At 38.2% G+C, this 20,307-nt stretch overlaps 1 long non-coding RNA gene across 2 annotated transcripts; it reads right to left on the bottom strand.

The window, feature by feature from the left end:
• Positions 1 to 527: 527 nt before the first annotated feature.
• On the bottom strand, positions 528 to 19,627 carry LOC143157452 (uncharacterized). 2 transcript variants are annotated; one of them, XR_012994795.1, is made up of 3 exons: positions 19,380 to 19,627; positions 4,733 to 4,945; positions 528 to 1,682 (listed from the first exon to the last, which is right to left on the bottom strand). It is a non-coding gene; the product is annotated as an uncharacterized LOC143157452 (long non-coding RNA). The 2 variants fall into 2 exon arrangements; XR_012994796.1 differs by having other exon boundaries at positions 19,553 to 19,627.
• Positions 19,628 to 20,307: the final 680 nt, after the last annotated feature.

The raw sequence follows: 20,307 nt of genomic DNA, 5'->3' as shown, positions 1-20,307 counted from the left end.
TATCATCAGAAATTGGAAAAATACACTCAGAATGTAAACTTATACACTGAAATGTTGCAGTATCTCAAGTGTATAGTATCCCAAGGAAATCAAGTACTCAATTTACTAGCTGCATGACACTCATAGATTGGTTTCTTTTTGGCTGTGAGCAGAAAGTTTTCAGCTGTCAACCTTACACATAAGAATCCATTTTTTTTTTTTTTCCCCCCCAGAACACACTTTCCATTTTCTGATCAGGTTTAACCAGGACCTTGGTTTTGTTTGAGAAAAAAAACAACTAAGTGTCCTGCCGTGGCACTGACTGAATACCAACTGAAAGAAAAGAGCACTATCTGCTGAGTAACCATCAGTCCTTGCTATAACATTTAAGGATATTTGGAGATTTGCTCACAAAGGTCCAATCCTGCCTGATCTTTATTCATTATCCTAATAAACACCAGAAACACCATAAGGTAAAATACAGTGGTATGAAATTGGTTCATGTAATTTCATTTGCAAAACAAAAGACACTGCACACAGCATGCCTCTTAGTGTTCAGATTACAGATTTAATGCTAGTTTATTTATACTTGTTATGAGTGCCAATTCAAGTGACATTACAGTAAAAAGCAGACCAGTTACTATTTTTCCCCCTTCTGTTTAGTAAGTATGAAAAAGGTGGAGTGTAGTTTCTTATGTTTTCAAGCAAGGTTGAAAATTAGCACATTCTTTCACAAGCAATCATTTTAGGGCAGAACTATTATGTGATAAATATTAACAGGTAACTTCAAGAAAAGCTAATTGCTATACAAAAGTTAATAATTTAATAGCTTAGAGAGTTGAGTTATGCAATATTACATGAACAAGTTTTAAAACATATTCTATTTCTTGTATATACATATATACACAGCAGTATACCACACCTATGCTTAACTACTTTGCTTATCAGCACTTTCTATAAAGAATAAATAGTACATAAAAAAATCAAATTGAGGTATTCGAAAGTCAGTTTCTATACTGACTTTCCCAGACTGTATCAAAATACTACAATTCAGCTTTGGTTCTGAAAGTATACTAGAGAAGATGCTCTAAAAAAATAAGTTGAATTTTATTTTTTATTTAATTTAATCATTAATTCAGTGAACATCATCTTCACTTCTCTCAGCAAAAAGATCAGACTAAAGCCTTCTTTCTTTACATGTGACATGAAGGACTGACATTTCTAAATTTCTCCCTCCAGTGCTCTCTTCGGTGTATTTTGTGAGGAGAACAATCATATACTGTAACTTAGCATGTATTTTACCCACATGCTTCACTGAAAACATTAATAGATATGGAGGACTTTGTCTCCATATGAAGCAATCTGATATGCATTAAAATTATTCTATACAACTGGTTGTAATCTGCACACTGAAGAGCACACTATTTTTTTGCACTAAGTATTCCACATAATAGAGGGGATATAGAATGCTGCCTGTTCCTTGCAGAAGTCGCATAAGGACACTCACAGCAAAATTTTAGCATGCACAAGGAATCTGTTCCAAAAGAAAAACAACAAACGTCAGACCACAATGTCCCTTGACAAGATTCATAGCTGTCAGTATTCAGAGTCCCTTACCAGTATTTCACATCTTCACCTTCACAGAATACCTTGCAGCCACCCACTGCTTCAGGGACTTCCTTTTAGAGAAAACTGAACAGATCCTGGAGAAGGAAACACCAAGGTGCTTTAGTGGATTGTGAACAATGAGGTCTGAAATTCTAAATTGATTCTTCGTCATACTGACAGAGACAGCTAAAGACAGGCATTAAGCAGCTTTTTCCTTTCTGTAACGTTTTGAAAATGAAAGAAAAATTAGTCATGTTTTTTTGGAGTTACAAACTCTCACCTGCATTATAGCCACTTTGCTCTGTTATATTAATAAGAGCAGCCTTAGAAGCTAAAATTACCATGATACTGCTGGATTGTCCAGTGGTGTACAAGTTCTTGATAGAACAGGATTTGTGGGTGCAGCATCAAGTATGGTTTGGGAATCTCTTGTTCTAGTAATGATTGTAGTAACTCATATAATAATTTGGACTGCAATAGATATATGTTGCTTAAACATACATCAAGGCCCATATCACACGGGCTTAAATACAACAGTCTCCTTAGTTTTGGACAGTTGTCACGGCTAACAATTGTCTCAGCCTAGCTTGAACAGTGAAGTTTGGAGCACTCTATCTCACTGTAAAGTACCAAGAATAAACTACTTTCTTTTCCCCCGGCACTGGGCTAAAAATGCATTAATATAAATAGGCATGACTTACAGATTACAGCACTGTACCTTCTCTGAATGTAGACAGTGTTATCATGGGGGCAACTATTCCCACCATACTTAAATGATTCAAAAACCTGAAGATTATCTTTTCTCTGAGTTGAGAAATGTATCATGTGCCTGACGGAAATAGTTCCTAATCTCAGTTTCAGCTAAAAAATTCTCAGTACCATTGAACTAGAGGCTAAAAATGTATTGCAGCCAAAAGCAAAAGTATTACACTTGATTTGTATGTGTTATATTAGTTTTAAAAAAAAGCCTTAAACAAAATATGTATTTCTCCCTTAGTGCACATATGTTTTAGACTCTCACACGGCTTAAGTGTTCTTAGATTTCATAACAACATACATGTAAAGAAGCATCTCAGAGTCAATTAAAACAGCCTTTTAAAAACTTTTAATTACTAACTGAAAAAGAAACATACCCAAATCACAAAAATAATTATGTCATACCCTGCTGCCTGCTGAGGATGCATTCCTGAAAAGTACAATGGTTAGCAGTTTGTAATTTTTCCCACTAGAATGAATGTAAGGGGACGTGTGTATTTCTTAATTTTCTATACAATGTAAATACACAGGGACAGTACATATGACATGGAGGATGGACCACCATGAGCATCAACTGGAGAAGATGCTGAATTTCAGCAGCTGGCTTTTTGGAACAGGTTGGTATTCCAAAAGAACTCACCTGCTTCATCTACAAAACTGAACACTTGTAAAACATTTAGTTCTTGCTGATGAATTAAAGTCAATCAAATCAATAAAAGGTCAAGGATAGAAAAACATGGTAATGATGACAGTCATTGGAGCATGGTATTAAACGATTGATGATGGAACTCCAAAATGATAACTAGAAAAACTATAGATAGCAAAGTGTTATATTTGTATTTCATTATACTGTGCCAATAATTCAAATAATTTTTATCTAGATAGCTGTTGAACACAAGAAAAGTTCTAATTGCTTACCTTCCTGTAAAATTATAATAAAAAATAATGTATTTTCATTGGTTCTTAGAGAAAAACTCTGATATTAAAGAGAAATCTGTTTGCCACAGAACAAAAATGGATTAATCCAAATGAGATACGGTAAACAATCTAGTGATTCCAATTCTCACGAAACTGAGATTTTAACAGTGATCAGAACAAATTCATCAGTATCTTGGAGAGTCACATATTGAATTTAGAAAAATAAAAAAAAACGGAAAAATGAAAAAATATTTTATTTCAACAGCAAGTTTAGGATCAATTTTCAATTCAGTTTCAAAGATTTTCTGATGCTGTAATTTCATTTTCTCGTTAGTCTGTAATGAAGTGCAACATCCTTAACATTAAAAGGCATACTTTTCAATCTCTGAACTGGCATGTCATCCAATGCAGTCAGCTCATCATGTTAATTTTGCTGGTTGCTGTGCATCAGCAAACCACTTGCCACACTCCAAACGAAAATTCCTCAGGAAAGCTTGTATCTCAGAGTAGTATTTGAAGAAACAAGTCAGAACAGGCCACATGAAGCTCATTTTTGTATGGCAGACAGTTAGTCACTTCCCTTTTATTACATTATGCTTTAGAGACATTTAGGAATCAATCACACCACACTCACTATCACTCCAAAGAGGTTCATTATTATTATGTGTAGTCAAGAAACAGCTGATTACATGGATCTATCACATGTAGATGTTTCCATTGGGCTTGTTTCTGTACAGGCATGGTAACAGAATATAAAATCCAGTATAGAGCACACTTCACCATAAAACCTGCACAATGAGTCACAGAGAGAAAAGTTGTTGTTCACTGGCCAGTCAAGTACAAGAGAGAACACCAGGACTAGCAAAAAGATATTTGCTCATTTTGACTAGACAGTTATGTCCTGAAAAAGGAGGAAAGTAAGTTTTCATTTCAGTAGAAGATTAAATCTTGAACTCCAGGAGTATTTTAAAGAAGAAACTGAGTATAAGGGTTAACATGCTGCACTCAGAATCAGGGCATCCCTTGACTAAGGCCCCGCACTTTAACATGGGGAAAATGAGATGTCAGGCAAGCACAAAGGCAGAAACCCCTGACAGCTACTGGATGAAACAGACAGAAAGAGACCCCTTACCATTTTAATCTTAGGCTTTAGTTTATCTGGATGAAATACATAGGTCTAATTTCTCATTGTCCTCCCACACAGTCGCACACACATTTATGTACTACCTGTTGTCAGCACTGGGGCTCATCTGACTCCTTGGAGAGCCAACTGAGTTTACTACACTTGCAGAAAAACAATACATTTTTGAGAAGATAGCTTATTCTAAAACTTGTAAATTGATATCATGCTAGATATCATGCTAAATATGCAACAACTGACTCAATGTTTCACACATACTACAAATAATCTTTCAATGTCATAAGAATGTGTATTCGAAATGACAAAGTAAGCACCTAATAGTTCACTTACCCAGATGAGATCCAAGAGTCACTAGGATCCAGAAAGAAATGAGATAGGGTACATGAACGTCATATCAACTGAGAGTAAGTATGCTTAATCCATGTTTAATATCACTTCCGTTACTTCTGTTTCATCTGTCTGGAAATTTAACCTTGTCTTGGAATGCTTCAAACACTGTAACTGAAGTGCTGAAGGGAAGATGCTTCCAGGTAGTTCCCCAGGCTGCACAAAAGTAAGGCCAACAGTACAGATGACAGAGTTTAAACATCCTTGCCTTTGTTGTCAACAATTCTGCTATAGATGTCTTTGCCTTGATTTTGGACTTTATTTCCCAGTTACCCCTGTTCTGCCCAATAATAAGCCCTTGCTCAATATGACTAAACTTTACTTCCAGTTATCTTGATCCCCCTTTTAAAAAAAACCCCAAACATTCTGCTTTTAAAAATTACTTTTGACAACATTTAGAGCTATGGACTGTTTCTTTGGCTGAACTCCACTTGTTCTTTTTCTCTAAATTCCTTAACACTGTAGCCCCAAGCTTTTGTTTCTTGATGCAGTGGTGGAAGTAAGAATTCTAATCCAGACTTATCCTACTCTTTTTCTTACCACTGGGTTTTTACCTCCTTTGAGGAAAGAGAGTTAATGTATCAGAATGGGAGGGGTTTACTTACACCTATCAGTATATCTCATTACAGTATCTTATCTGCAAATAGATATGATTAAAATATTTCCTCTTATGCATAAACCTTTTGTCATAAATTAAGTGGGTGTCGTGGTTTAACCTCAGTCGGCAACTAAGCACCACGCAGCCGCTTGCTCACTCCCCCCCCACCCCCACCCCCCCCGGTGGGATGGGGGAGAGAATTGGAAGAGCACAAGTGAGAAAAACTCGTGGGTTGAGAGAAAAACAGCTTAATAATTGAAATAAAATGATAATAATAATAATATGATAATAATAATAATAATAATAATAATAATAATAATAATAATAATAATAATACACAAAGCAAGTGATGCACAGTACAATTGCTCACCACCCGCCGACCGATGCCCAGCCAGTCCCCGAGCAGCGGCCCCCCCGGCCAGCTTTCCCCAGTTTATGTACTGAGCATGACGTCACATGGTATGGAATGTTTCTTTGGCCAGTTTGGCTGTGCCCCCTCCCGGCTTCTTGTGCAGCTCCAGCCTTCTCAGTCAGTAGAGCATGGAAAACTAAAAAGTCCTTGGCTAGTGTAAGCATTACCTAGCAACAACTAAAACATCGGTGCGTTATCAACTTTGTTCTCATTCTAAATCCAAAACACAGCACTGTACCAGCTACTAGGAAGGAAATTAACTCTATCCCTGCCGACACCAGGACAGTGGGAAAGATAGGTTATAATAAGCTATTATTGTTCATAATAATTTTAATGCCATAACATTTCAGAGACTGATAAAATTAGAAACATGCTACAGAATTTGTCTGCATTAAAATTATACAATATTAAATTTTGCATTCTATTAAAAATATAAAAGTAAATGAGAATTAATCAGTATACCCTATTCCCAGATCTATCCAAACCACATTATGGGTTCTCCTTCCTTACCTTTTAATATCAATAATTATTTACTATGCTGGTAAAGCTAGGAGTCACCCATGGAAGTATAACATTAAGGTTGTGTTTTGTCCCAGAACATCACTCAATAGGGACCCTAGTGAGGAACTGAGAGTCAAAAAGAGACTTTTTGTATCATGACGTGGGAAATGTGACAGAACCACACACTACTCCCTCTATTTGTTTGCAAAATAGTGTACTGAGAATGCAATCCTTGTCCCAAGCAACAGAATCCAGGACAAAGATTCATGTGGCTACAGTACTAAAATGATCTTGTCATGTGCCTTTGCACAGCCACAATGGTCTAGAAAAAAAAAATGTCCTCAGACTGAACTCACATAAGACAAACTCAGGACATCTAAAGATTCTAACTGTGAATGAAAAACATGGGAAAATACGGGAATTTTATCATAGAGATAAGCTGGAAATACACAAATAATAATGATCCAACATACAAAGAGTTATTACAGACAAAATGGTATGTCATCCAGGTATCTGTAATGAGATTAAAGGTAAGCCAACTCCAACATTTCCAGTATACAAAAGGGATGATATATTAGCTGCCACTACCTGAAGAAGAGATTGTAAAAAGTAGATTAGTAATGAATATTAATGTAACCAATTTACTAATTTTTCATGCTTCATCAGAATTCAAACACATTTTACATTAATAACATTAGTTTACTAAAAGTTATCATCACAAGTACAAACCCTGGAAAACTGCACAAGAATGTGATTGCTGTTTATATATTCTGCTAGTTCCTGCCTGGTCACCATACTTCTTCTCACGTATGTATTTATTAGTAATATGCTTTAAACTCATTGACCTGTAAGAATCTGCAGGAACAAACATTTTTCTCTCTTTTTTCTTCATGCAGCAAAAGCCATTCCTTCCATTTTGATTAGTAACGACATTCACCATTTAGAACACTGAGCACTTCTCACTCACCTGTTCAAAACCACAAAAAGGACAAGACATGAATATCAAATAAGTAAAGATTTGCTCTCAATATAATTTCTGCAGTTTCTAATGCCAGTTGAGTCTCGGGTAAAGCAGAGTTCTAGATTACATGAAAAGAATGAAAATACTCAGTAGAAACAGGTAATTTAAAAAAATCCCTATTAGAAAATGAAAGGCTTTCTTTCAGTGAAGAGCTTCTGGAATGGTTATATGCTTTTAAGACACAGAAGAACCACTTGTTCCATTTCAGCTAATCTTGTATCCCCATAAAGTATGCAAGCTAGGAAGCACAGGAGATCCTCAAATTCTTGAAACTACTAGATTAGTTCTTGCTTGTTACCTTATAGCCTAATGAGACATAACTTTAATTCTTTATAAGAATGTAAATGAAAGAATATTAAGGTGCCTTAATGATGAGTACCAATTAGTTACAGGTATCAGATATTTATTGAATGGTTCTTTTGTTAAACTGAGTAGTAATTCATGCAAGAAAACAAATCATTCCTGGATTGCCATTGTGAAAATTTGGAACAGACCACTAATCCTAATATTTCAGAGGAATTAACCCATGCTTCTCCTTGAAGTAATCAAATTCATAAATCGTGTTGAAATACATTATTCCACCTGGCTGCTTTTATTTTTTTTTTTTAACGTTGGAAAATAAACTTGCTGTCGAAAACGCATGATCAAGAAAACAGTAAGAGTAAAATAATTCTCCCAGTAAGGAAAATTATTCAAAGATAAGAAGCATTTATCTGCATAGGCTGACACACAATCATTTTGCCCACATACTAAGCTAATTGAGACCATGTGATAGCTGCATAGCTTCAGTTAAGGCAGTGCTTACAGGCAAGGTGTATTAACACTCTTAGTAAAGATGTTAACACTGAGCTTAATATGGTGTCCGGTTGGTTTGGAGTGTGAGCATAAGACTGAGTAGACATTAGAAAAACATTCTTCTCACATGGAAGATGAGACAGTCACTAGTCACAAATGACTAGATCTGTGCTGGTAAGTAGGTGCAAGCAGTCAGTTCTGCAGAATAGAATGGTAAAACTTCTATGAAGAAACAGAAAACAAACAAGTTTCTCCACATGAAGCATTTTAGCTGAACTCCATGAAGAGATTTTTAAGTGCCTTGGCAGACACCTATGACAAGCATTTATTGGTACTCACATTTGGCTTCACACATGCTTCCCTGATTGCTGCACACTGCAGGATACCTGTAAAGCCTTATCACTGAGAATTAAGAAATGAAAGAACAGATGTGACTTTACTTTTTAAATTTCAGTTTTTCAAAAGAAAAATTGTGGTCATCAAGCCCAGATTCCGAACTTTGCAACAGATAATCCTTGCCACAAGGAGCATACAATCCAAGCATTTTTACAGTAACTGGTTCTAGGGTGGCACTTGTTTCTAACAAGCTATTTCATAATTTCAGGAAGAAATATTCTTCCTTCCCATCCTATCTTAAAACAATATGGCACAAAATGTTTGTTTGTTATGAATAGCCTTAATCAGCCTACAGCTTCCGTCAATCACTTGAAAAAGGGAGTCAAAACTGTGGTATGCTGCTGATTTGGATGACCAACTCCCTTGGGCTTTTATCTAGCAGAAATATTAGAAAAAAATGTGTTAAAATACTCCAGTTATCTCACCACTTTCTAGTTATTTACTCTTCACTCTTGATAATATATTCATTCCTTTAAACAATTCTGACTTCATATTAATCATATTCACTAAAGCATATAGCCTTTTATTAGTGGTTATCAAAGCAAAGTATTATCTTCAGCGGGCAACTGAAATTGCCAAAGTACTCAAGAGAGAAAAGAACAATGAGAAAAGATAAGGACTTTACAGCTGACCATTACACAGGGCTCAACCTGCAGCAACTTCCAATTTTCTGTGGTCTCCAAAATGAAGAGAGAAAAAAAAAAGAAAAAACCCCCACCTTTATTTTTGACTAATTCTTCACCACAATGGAGAATACAGATCTGAAATGAGAATTAGTCCCCAACATTCCAGATTTTTTTTCTCTCTAGACACAAAACACAACACAGTAGGCTATACACTTGGCTTTGCAACTGAAGGAAGATTTTAGAATTCTGAAATGACTTTTCATTCATCAGTTGAGTCAAGGAAATATAAATATATAAATGAGGAAAGACAAAGAGACCTGGGTTTCAGTTTAGAAGAGAAGGCTCAAGCGAGATCATATCAAATGTTTACATATATCTGAGTGCTGTATGGAATCATAGAACCATAGAATGATTTGGGTTGAATGGAACCTTCAAAGATCATCCAGTCCAAACACCGCCTGCCACGGACAGGGACTCTTTCACTAAATCTGATTGCTGAAAGCCCTGTCCAACCTTACCTTGAACACTTCCAATGATGGGGCATCCACAACTTCTATGGGCAACCTGTTCCAGAGTCTCACCACCCTCATCGTAAAAAATTTCTTCCTTAGATCCAATCTAAATCTACCCTCTTTCAGTTTAAAACCGTTGCCCCTTGCCCTGTCACTACAGGCCTTGGTAAAAAGTCTCCCTCTGTCTTTCTTATTAGCGCCCTTTATATATTGAAAGGCCGCAATAAGGTCTCCCCGGAGCCTTTTCTTCTCCAGGCTGAACAACCCCTTTCAGCCTTTCTTCATAGGAGAGATGTTCCACTCCTCTGATCATTTTCGTGGCCTTCCTCTGGACCTGCTCCGACAGGTCCACGTCTTTCCCGTGCTGAGGACCCCAGCAGTGGATGCAGTACTGCAGGTGGGGTCTCACCAGAGCAGAGCAGAGAGGCAGAATCACCTCCCTCGACCTGCTTTTTATGCAGCCTAGGAATTGATTAGCTTTCTGGGCTGCAAGCACACATTGCCAGCTCATGTCCAATTTTTCATCTACCAGTATTCCGAAGTCCTTCTCCGCAGGGCTGCTCTCAATCCCTTCATCCTGCAGTCTGTGTTGATATTGGGGATTGCCCAAACCCAGGTGCAGGACCTTGCACTTGGCCTTGTTGAACTTCATGAGGTTCATGTGGGCCCACTGCTCAAGCCTGTCAGGGTCCCTCAGGATGGTATCCCTTCCCTCTAGCGTAGCAACTGCACCACCACTCAGCTTGGTGTCGTCTGCAAACTCGGTGAGGGTGCACTCAATCCCACTGTATATAAAGATGGAGCCAGACTCTTCTCAGTGGTATCCAGTGGAGGGACAAGAGGCAATGGGCACAAACTGAGATACAAGAAATACCATTTAAACATAAGAAAAAAACATTTTTATGGTGAGGGTGGTCAAACACTGCAACAGGTTGCACAGGGAGGTTGCGGAGTCTCCATCCTTGGAGATATTCAGAAAAGGGCTAGACAATGTATTAAGCAACCACCTTCAGCTGACCCTGCTTTGAGCTGGGGGGGATTGGACAGATGATCTCAAGAGAACCCTTCCATGACTTCAAATAAACACCCTTACACAGAGCAAGAACTGGGCTCCTAGTCTGGTATAGGGAATCTCAGACCTCAGGAACAGAGGCAAGAATGAATTCCATTCGCTTACACAATCCTTAAAGCTGCTACACTTTGTATGATAATTTTATGATTACGTAGTGTCAGATATTCTTAGGTGACCTTAATCCTCCTGTCTTTAATTTTCCAACCCATATTGATAATTGTTTCCTGGAACATGAACTGTCTGATCAAAAAAATATGTTAATGACCTTGAAACTGAGGTAATGTATTTGTAGCTATTTTAATGCCAATATCTTCAAGCCACAGATTTTTTTTAAACATTTTATAGACTTTTTTTTAACCTTATCTAATATCTTCCAATTCTCCCTTTTTCATCTGGCCAATAAATCCTGGTTTAGTATCATCTTCATTTTTCCCCTAAATTAGACTCTTAAAGAAAAATGTAGTAATTTATCTTGAACGCTGTATTTTCTAGCTTTACTATGCTTCCATTCAGAAACTGTTTTCCTATAGGCCTTCCATAGAAATTCTTGGGGACACATTTTTCGAAGGCAAAAACAGTAGGTAAGGAATCAATCATCAAGAAAGATTATTGTCCATTAGGTCCCAATTTCCGGTAATGCCTTTGGAAATTTCCTTGCATACACTTGCATGAGAGCTGCAGATGAATGTCAAGAGCTCTACGTACCTCAAAAGTAACAACTGTAGTGGCGCTACATTGCATATTGGTGAACCTTCAAAGGTTTACTTGTCACTAGCATAGCCAAAAGGTTGCTCTGAATATGCATCTGGCAAGCAGTTAACTTAGCTACTGCTACACGTGCGTTTGATACACAAGGTCCTAGAAGTCAGAATAGCACCACTGAAATCCATGGAGATAATCTGGCATAAAATGGTGTAAACCTCATTATAAGAAAATTAACATATCCTTTCAACAATTTTTTTAATGTTCAGATGAATCCAAACCAGATCCCAGAGAATTCAGCAATGCCACTGAATTCTGTGCTGACACCTAATGGATAGAATAGATATTTAGATAAATATGATCTGCTTGGGAAGAGTCAACACAGCCTCTGTAAAGGTACATCTGGCTTTACAAATCTCTTACAGGTCCCTGAAGGGGTGAAAAACACGTAGGTAGGGGTTCTAACAAAACCCCTTACCAACAACTTTTAAGGGAGCTAAGCAATCACAGGATAAGAGGGAAGTCCTTGCATAGAAAAATAACAAGTTAAATATTCGGAAACAGCATATAAAACTGAAACCGTCAGTTCTCCCAGTGGAAGAAGTTAATCAGTTAAGTCCTGCAGAATTCTGTGATGGGACCTATCCTATCCCATATATATTCATGGCAGAGGAGGTGGTGAGCAATAAGGTGAGAAGGTCTGCTTGATATTGCAAAGCAATCAGAGTTTTTAAGTAAGAGGGTAAACTGTGAAGAACTACAGAAGGACCTTAGGGTACTGAGTGACTGGGCAATAAAATGGCAGATAAAATTCAGTGCAGGTAAGTGTAAAGTCATGCACGTGGACAAAAATAATCCTAACTATCATAACTAGTTTATTATCACTACTCAGAACTGAGGTCTTGAGGATATGATATAAATTTTCTCAGAACTATGAGCTCAATATGCAGTCAAAAAAGTAAATCAAATGGTAGGAATTCTCAGGAAAAGAACAGAGAACAAAATCAAGCCCATCATTACACCACTTTACAAGCTTATGGTTCACCCATACTTTAAAATTTATGTGCAGTCCTGCCTCTCTCATCTCAAAAATAATACAATTTAAATACAAAAGTTTCAAAGAAAAGCAACTAGGATGATAGAAGTTATAGAACACCTCCCGTTCAAGGAATGACTAGGTGGGCTAGCTAGTACTCTTCAGTCTGTAAAAGAAATAATTTAGACTAGATATGCTACTTAAGAAGATTCTTCTTCAGAAGAATAAGAACTAACTGTTAACTTTCTCTTCCAATACATAAATCTTAGGTTCCATCAAATTAAACAAGTAGTATCCAGGTTCAAAGCCAACAGAAGAGGTGATTCTTTGCACAAAAAATAATAATTTTGTGTTTCTATGAATGCTTCAGAGAAGTGTTATCATATGACCACCTGGTTCTTACTCTTCCACAGGCAGCCATTTATGACCACTGCCTTTTTTCTAAGGCAAAATTTACTGTCAAAAATATGGGTAAGCATACAGAGACAGTACATTCCATAGACACATACATAAAGCAAACGTGGACATTTCATACTCAGGAAATAAGTATTTAATCCCTGGATCAAATGCTGCTTCTTGCATTTCCTCTTCTACTCCTCAAAAGAAGAATGCAGAAAATCTACTGCAAGACCATCTTTGTGACGAGGCAGCTGCAACCTATTTGGAGACAAGATACTTGGCCAGATGGACTCTCAGCCTCAAGCAGGACAGCCATTCTTAGGCTCAGAGGGTAAAAGATACTGGAGACCTAGTACAGCATTAATTTACTGGGCAGAGGAGCATAACTAGGACGATTGTTGCCCCGCATGAACTTGCAGCAGTGGCCATGAAAATGCTGTAAGTATCCAGCTGCAAGTAGGATCCAAAGACAGAATAACAGACTGAGATTAATTTCTAATGGCTACGCATCATTATTGATAGCTGAGCAAAAAATCAAGTAGATAAGAGAGGAAATCAGCACTTCTGAAACAGTAGTTCTCCTGAGCAGGGGGACAGGTGAGAACAACGAACAGTCAGTTGTTTAGTAGCTAAGGTAACTGACATTAGAATCAGATGTTCAGATGGTAAAAATTCTGGTACCAAGTACTGTGCTTAAGTCTCTACATTGACAATGTAATGAATCTGTTCCTTTTCGCCTTCATTTGTTTCAGGTAGATAATATGTTGCCTGCAAATAAAATTTCTGAGAGAAATGGTCTATACTGCTCTGAAAATCTAGCATTTAGCACATTGTTCAGAACTGTGTATGGCTGCAAAATCACATTTCTGTTATGAAAAAAAAAAATCCCAAAGCACTGAAATGCACTGCAATGTCTGTTTTAACGTAATGACTTCTCCTTGGCTTGCATGCATTTGTTGGAGAAATCCTACTAAAGGTAATATAAACAGTCCCTGACCTTGTTATCTTAAAACTATATTTAAAGAGCTTTTGAAAATTGGCAGAACATAAAAATACTTTTTCCTGTGCTTCCTTCACGTAGTAACAAAACATTAATCTACTCCCTTTCTTAAAAAATCTGCATTATTTGTACAACTATGGTTACTGCAAAAAAACACCGAACACAACATGGATGAAACACATTAACTCTTCAGTGTGTAAGCAGAATGCAATTTGCACACAAATGTGGGAGATTTATTTTTCTGAGTCACTCTAGCCAGGAAAAAAAGAACTCTGCATAAACCCACCTTCTCTTCTTGTGAATCTTGTTTTTTCTATCAGCAACTTTCAATATCTACTTAAAATCCTCTTTTGACTGTGTTTTGTTGCAGGGACCTGTTAGCAGTTTTATATGGAGTGGGCTTTTGTTTGCTTTTAATAGAAATGTAAAGGATTTGGATGTCAAAAAGATTTGGAGAAAGTAACATTTCATTTTCCTCTGGTTAATGTCCAGTCAAATGCACTCTGGGAATAGTGCATAATCTAAAATAATTAGATTATTTTAATCTTGTGAGAATAACTTTTATTTTATCAAACTTGTATTTCAAATTTCTGTAATAGTAGACATAGTTTACTTTTCTAGCTATGTCTAAACAATATTAATTTTTAATTTAAAACAACTGATTTTTAGAAGATGAACGATCTGAAGATTTCTTAGTCTTCAGATCCATTACTATGATGAACCAGGAAACCGTTAAACATGAAAAAGAATTATCTGATTAACCGTTCCGCTCCTTAAAAATAGTTCAGATGGGCTACTTTACATTATCAAGTACTGCTGACAATCAGGAGATCATCTGTAGAGGAAAATATTTGGTGCTGACTTCCACACCCAATATGCTTGGCATATTCATTTATAGCCACTACTTTATAGAACCTTTTCCTCCTTTTCCTGACAAAATTCATATGGTTAGAATAAAACGGGAACAAAAAACACCCGCATTTAAGGTGACTGGATAATATACATAGTAAATACACTCTCTCCATTTCACCCACTTTAAATTAATACTTACAGAATTTGATCTGACATTAGCATTAGACCGAAAGCTGGAAAAAACTTTGACAAACCTGCACCAAAAGCCCCCAACCTGGCTTATTTAAGATAGATAGTGGTCTAAAACTGTAGGCTAATCTCTGAAAGCTTTCCTTGGCCAACTAAAGATCACTTCATTAGTGGTTATTTATTAGTATGTAGTAAATGAATGATGGCTTTGTTAGAATGTATTTCTTGGCAAACTCCTTGGTGTAACTACTTATACAGCATACCTTCCTGCAGCCATTTGAATCCCAAAATATTCTGTCCTCCGCTAAACACGTCACTTCACTATTGCTGATAACAACTAAAAGTTTTATATAGCATAGAATCGTAGAATCACAGAATCATAGAATGATTTGGATTGAATCAAACCTTCAGAGATCATCTACTTCCAACCCCGCTGCCGTGCACAGGGACTCTTTCACTAAATCTGATTGCTGAAAGCCCTGTCCAACCTTACCTTGAACACTTCCAATGATGGGGCATCCACAACTTCTATGGGCAACCTGTTCCAGAGTCTCACCACCCTCATCGTAAAAAATTTCTTCCTTAGATCCAATCTAAATCTACCCTCTTTCAGTTTAAAACCGTTGCCCCTTGCCCTGTCACTACAGGCCTTGGTAAAAAGTCTCCCTCTGTCTTTCTTATTAGCCCCCTTTATATATTGAAAGGCTGCAATAAGGTCTCCCCAGAGCCTTTTCTTCTCCAGGCTGAACAACCCCCAGTCTCTTAGCCTTTCTTCATAGGAGAGATGTTCCACTCCTCTGATCATCTTTGTGGCCCTCCTCTGGACCCGCTCCAACAGGTCCATGTCTGTCTTATGCTGAGGGCCTCCAGAGCTGGACGCAGTACTCCAGGTGGGGTCTCATGTAAAGCAGAGGGGCAGAATCACCTCCCTCGACCTGCTGGCCGCACTTCCTTTTACGCAGCCCAGGATACGGACAGCTATGGTGCTTGTGCAGAGTTTATGAAATTAATTACAAAAGTAAAAAACAAAGGATGACAGTTCATCATATTAATCATCTGTTCTAAACTGCTAAATAAAGCAGGGCCAAGGAGAACGCTGAAGTCTACCACACTTTCTAGTACAGTTTTCAACTGTACCAACTTGCACTCTCCTACGTTAAGGCCAGAACACAGTTCAAGGGGTAGCATATACCAGGGACCACTCCCAACAGCCACTCTAGAGAAAACTGTTAGGTTTTGCTCCCTTCTCCACTACATAGCCTTCACAACACAACCTAATCATAAAACATATACTCTTTGTTCCAGTTTGTGAAAGCACTGCTCTGAAATAATACAAAGACTGTGTTGCAGCCCATCATATACTTTGAACTAAAAAACAGACAAAAAAATTATTGTTTTGTCTTAGAGCTACCAGGGCATCACATGTGGTCAGAGGTACTGTGGATATGAACATTGTATGCCACTAGGAGTAGAAAAGAGCCTCTGGCTGTACTTATTTAGCAATACAGACACAACCAAAGAAACAACCTGGCTGCTCCAGCCCAGCTCTCCAGAGTCATAGGTATCCGTGAAAGCAGTGCCCAGTCCACAAGAGTCCACAGAACATCTACTCCATAAACAACAAAACACAGAATACTACCCAATACTCTATAACAAATGTAAAACCGATACATAAATACCAAAGCAAGAACTATAATGTTACACAGAAATGGAGCAGGCAAGATTGAGACAATGTACTTCCAATTTACTTAAGATATACATTACATTACAGTCCTGAATAATCCGAGGAAATTGGTACATTCCATGCTACAGAGAAGCTAAAAACAACTGCTAGTCCTTGCCAATTTATCCATTGCACTCATCATGAGACTGATACACCTGCCTTGACAGGTAAAAAATGGACTGAGTGAGGAGAAATCTATGTAAACTGTTCATGCTATTTTTTTTTTCATTTATTCTGTTGTCTGGGGAGTGTTCTTGTCATCTTACACTCTTCTTGGTGCTGTTCAATTTCTTAAGCATTGCATGCTTATGGCTTATTTGGACATTAGGCTACGGTCCAAATTTTACCATTTCTGCAATAAGTTGAAATTTATTCTATGAGTCATCCTATTGAAGCCAGTTATTTCATAAGAAAAAAGAAATCATCCCTGGACCTACTAGCAAAAAGTGGCAGATTGGTTGCTTCGAAGGTTATAACAGGAGAAAAATCACTCCAATTTTTGAAGCTATTTTAAAGGTTCCATTTATTTGGCCCTGCTGCTTTTCAAATTTGACTTTTGAGCTTTTTTCTTGTACCCCAAAAAAAGTACATGAAAACATTGAATGTTAATTTCAAAGTAACTGATAGGACTTTAATGGATGGATGAGTTATATCAGGTTATATTAGGTTAGCAATAAAATATTATTCCATTTCCAAAAACTGATCAAGAATTGAAAAATAACTTACATGGATGATCAGCCATATATTATAATGGCGACAAAATTAGGTCCTAAACAGGTAACGTAGAGAATGGTGGGTTAACAGTCTGAAGTAGATCAAATAAAAAGGTAAGATGCTTGAGCTACAAACTCCTTATAAAGTAAGGAACAATTATGTTTACTAAAAACAATGAAATTACAAACAAAATCTTTAAAAAATAACTCCGACTAAGCAGAAAGAACACTAGGAAACTGAGATAGGATGCGATGAAACGGCATAAAACTGTGTCAGGGGAAGTTCAGATTGGGTATTAGAAAAAAAGTTCGTCATTGAGAGAGTGGTCAAGCACTGGAACAAGCTTCCCAGGGAAGTGGTCATGGCCCCAAGCTTGTCAGTGTTCAAGAAGTGTTTGGATAACGCTCTTTGGCACATGGTTTAACTTTTAGATTGCTCTGTGTGGAGTCAGGAGTTGGACTCAATGATCCTCATAGGTCCCTTCCAACTCAGGACATTCTATGATTCTGTGGTTTTGGATTCAGAGTACAGGTATTTCAAGCGACAAGTGTATAATATAAATAAAGGTGCTATTTAATGGGTAGGAACTAAGAGAAAAAAAGCACAAAAGTCAGATGTTAAACACAATGATAGATATGAATGTTGCAACTACTTTGCCCTTTGATTCTCTTCCTTCTTGCTAACATCCCTTATTCCATAAACAGCCAAAGATACGCCATATAACCTATATTTCAGGAATACCATAATAGTAACACATCTGCACACGAACATAATTATATACATCCAGACCATCTGTCCTCCTTCATAGTACCCGCACAGATTTTACACTTATGAGTTCTTAAGCTGGTGTCAATAGAAAGTTGTGTTCATCTTACCTAGCTCTGACGGTTTAGATTTGCAATGAGCTTACTTTTGCAGACCTTAATGTGAGAAGATCAGATCCTGTTTAAAAGTTTCTTTTTTTCTGATTATTCTAAGAAATTCACCACTATTCATAATCAGGCTTTTTATCTGTTCTTTATCAAGAGGCTACAAATCTGAATCATGGTTTAGTCATTAATCCAACTCCCATTAAACCAACAGAAAGACTCCCTATTGACACCGAAAGGAAATGTATCAGATTCATAGTCAATATAATGCAAATATTTTGGAAAGACAAATAGAAATAAAAGCAGCTAGAGATCAGCGCTCAAGAGAGTTTGTCTTTATATCAATTTTTTAAAAGGTAGGCAGTACAGGTGTGTAAAAAGGCAAGAAACTTCCATGGCTAAATATCATCATGCATTCCTTTTCTTTAGTATAGCAACATGGTTACAATTTAGAGGACTTTAGGGACTACTTTATTAAACCTGAGGATAAACTTGCTGTTTTAAACTGATACTTGGTAAAAACTGATCATCTGCATTCACAGCCCATAAACATCTTCCTACACCAGTTAAAAAAATTAATGAAGTCCAGCAAGTTAAAGTGTATTTTATTTTCTATGCACTTTTTCAGAATGTAATTACTTTTTCATCACCAATAAATAAAATATTTCAAGTTAATAGTTTACAAAGGGTGGCAAACGAGTTTGTTTAACAACACTGTGCCTACGTGCGATGAAAGGAAGGCAACTGCAAAAATTCCGCACTGGCTGGCAGACGGCAATAGCTTGTAGGTACTAGCGGCATTTTCATAGAATCATAGAACAGTTTGGGTTGGAAGGGGCCTTTAAAGGTCATCTAGTCCAACCCCCCTACAACGAGCAGGGACATCTTCGGTCAGCGCAGACCGGGACCGTTCACGTTTCGGGCACAGAAATACAAACACGCGGCCAACTTCTCCTTTTCTGTCTTTCCCCTTTCGTTATTGCTTCCACAACGCAACGGCCCAGGCCCTCACCCTCCAGATGTTTAGGGTCGAGCACACCCTATACGTGCCCTGTTAGAGCAGAGCTGGCCGCAGCCCAGCTCTGGGGTCAGGGGCGCCATCAGGGCCCCGCTGCCGCCGACAGCCCGTAGGTCCCGTACTCGCAGTAGCGCACGAGGGCTCCAGCTGACTACCTGATGCGTCACTCCAGGGCTGCGGCACGCTTCGCCGCGGCCCACGGCGTCACCTCCGCTTTACTTCCGTGAGCGGCGCCTGCAAATGCTGGTCCGCAGCTCCAGAGCCGGCGACGCCTCCGCCCTCCCCGCAGGCCCTCCGCACAGGGAACAAGGAGCCCCCCCCTACACACCTCAAGCCCGCGGCGGAGCGGCAGCAGCGACGGCGAAGAAAGCCCTAGCGCCAGCCCCACCCAGCCGCCGCCAGGAACTGAACCCACGCTCGGGCCCACCCACGCACCGCGAGGGCGGCACCTTCCCGCGCTGAGGCGGTGGCAAGCCCCGCCCGCTACGCAGCTGCACTTGTTCGTCAGCGGCTAAAGCTTGTTTTCCTGTAGCTACTGAAAGTACGCTTTAGAAAGCGTGTACGGACTTAGTCTATTTCAAAATGAGCAGCCGTAGCAAACAAGCCTTTGGCGGTGGTTTGAGTGAGGTAGATGTAGAGCTTGAGTAAGTATTTCAAACTTAAAAGTGTGTCACAAAGATTGTATTGCAGTAGTGGATGAGAATGCAGAAGAACATATTACCTCCGCATGTTGAATTGACGACTCTCGGAGGAACTTCTCTTTAATTGTGACTATGATTTCACAGAAACTCAAACATCGCAAATCACAGAACTCTCAGCAGCGTCATGGGGGTCTCAAGTAGTTGCTTGTGTTTTGGAGTTATCTGAGTTACTTTTTTGTTGAAAAACGGCATCAGTATATTCAGCAGTTACTACTTTTGAAGTTTTTCTGACTCAGGTGAGATAACAATTAAGTCCATGAATTGATGTTGAGCAGTAGTGTTGCTGAAATAAATGTATTTGCTGCTTCCTGCCCCCTACCACAGGCACTAAAACAGACCTTTGTATGGCTGAGTGCTCAAATAAATGTAAAAAAAGAAAAAG

Source organism: Aptenodytes patagonicus, chromosome 2, assembly GCF_965638725.1.
Source record: "Aptenodytes patagonicus chromosome 2, bAptPat1.pri.cur, whole genome shotgun sequence".
Lineage (NCBI taxonomy): Eukaryota > Metazoa > Chordata > Aves > Sphenisciformes > Spheniscidae > Aptenodytes > Aptenodytes patagonicus.
The sequence above is the reverse complement of the archived record's forward strand: the minus strand, read 5'-3'. Positions and strand labels throughout refer to the sequence as shown.